The sequence below is a fragment of the Gossypium raimondii genome, chromosome 11, assembly GCF_025698545.1.
Source record: "Gossypium raimondii isolate GPD5lz chromosome 11, ASM2569854v1, whole genome shotgun sequence".
NCBI lineage: Eukaryota > Viridiplantae > Streptophyta > Magnoliopsida > Malvales > Malvaceae > Gossypium > Gossypium raimondii.
The window spans coordinates 34,290,099-34,291,775 of record NC_068575.1 but is presented as its reverse complement, the minus strand read 5'-3'; the positions used below and the strand labels follow the sequence as shown (position 1 = coordinate 34,291,775).

General features: G+C 36.9%; 1 non-coding gene across 1 annotated transcript; it reads right to left on the bottom strand.

Moving 5' to 3' along the window:
- Window positions 1–347: 347 nt before the first annotated feature.
- LOC128035132 (small nucleolar RNA R71) lies at window positions 348–453 on the bottom strand. Its single transcript, XR_008191534.1, has one exon. It is a non-coding gene; the product is annotated as a small nucleolar RNA R71 (small nucleolar RNA).
- Window positions 454–1,677: the final 1,224 nt, after the last annotated feature.

Here is a 1,677-nt window from a genome sequence, read left to right as displayed (position 1 = left end):
CCTTACCTATATTAGATGCAGTGTAAGGAAGCATAGAAAGGTTGACAATCAATACCAATAATTTTGAAATAAAGAAGAATACAATTCAAATGATTCTAAACACGCTGTAGTTCAAACAGAACATGGTTGAAGATCCGAATCAGCACTTGAAGTGATTTCTTCAACTATGCGACACCTTCAAATACAACGGGGTATCTGATGAAGCCATGTGTCTTCAATTATTCTCGTTCTCCTTATTAGACAATGTAGCTGATTGGTTAGACTCATTAGAACCAGTTTCTATTACCCCATAGAATGATCTAGCGGAAAAATTCTTTATAAATTTTTTGCAATTAGTCGAACTATTCAATTGAGACTAAAAATCACCAATTTTAAATAATTTGAAGTTGAATCCCTATACGAGGCATGGGATCGTTTGAAGATAATGCTAAGGAATTTTCCACATCACAAACTGCAAACATGGCTCTAGATACAAATTTTTTTATAACGGTGTTGATAGACATATTAAATTGAGCCTAGATAGAGCATTTGAAGGGTCTCTCATGTTCCATACCTATGAACGAGCCTAAAAAATCATTAAAGATATAGCCATGAATTCGTATATGTGACCTAATGAGAGATTCATGTACCAATCAAAGCTGCCAATGGTAAAAGCTATGAAGGAAGAAAATGACAATGAATCCTTGAAAAGCTAACCTTTTGGAAACACCCGTCTGGCCAACGAGAGCGGAGCCATATTATGAGAACCAACCGGTGGAGGCAAGCTACATCAATAATAGAGGTCGAGATCCTTATTCAAATACTTATAATCCCAGTTAGAGGGATCACCTGAATTTCAAGTGGGGAGGTAACCAAAGAGGTATGAGCTCAAACTCGACTGAATCCTCTTTATCAATCTCCACCATTGAATAATGATTCGTGCAAAATGACCATATTACATGTGGTAAAAGATTCGACCGACTAAAAGGAGAGATGTAAACAATGAATACTAAGATTTGTTAAGTCCAAGCTATATGTGGACAACTCGAAACCAAAATAGATAACCTCTATGACCAAATGAGCCAGTTAATAGCGATGTTACAAAAAACAAAATAGCCAGAGTCCCCCTAATAACACATAAAATAACCTTCGAAGAGATGGGAACAAGCAAGTAAATGTGATCGTGGTGCGATTGGGAAAGGAATAGAAAACACCAACCAAACCCATCCATGAAGAGGAGAAAATGCTAGAAGATGTCAACAAAGATATGAAGGAAAATGAAGAAGTTGTGCTCCATAAGCCTGTAACATTCCAAATCCATCCAAAAAAGTCCAACCTGAATTTGGCGTGCCACATTAGACATCGAAGCGACTCTCCGATAACTCCTAACCTAACCTCCAACACACCACTTATACATAGCACGAGTACATAGTGTTAGTCATTAACAAAGTAGCAGAAAACACATACATAACACAGAGGGGTTGGCATGCAAGACACATCAGAGTTCACTACAATATGTAACAATAATTCCAAACACTTAGAAATATTTACAGGTTTGCATCATACTTTAAGGCTTCTCAGATAAGGAAAACATACATGCTAAAGGCTATCACAGTTAAACAAGGTTCGCATAAATTCATGAGATCACACACATGTAAAGGTTCAGAAAGCTAAGGGTATGCATGTATATGTGGTTAA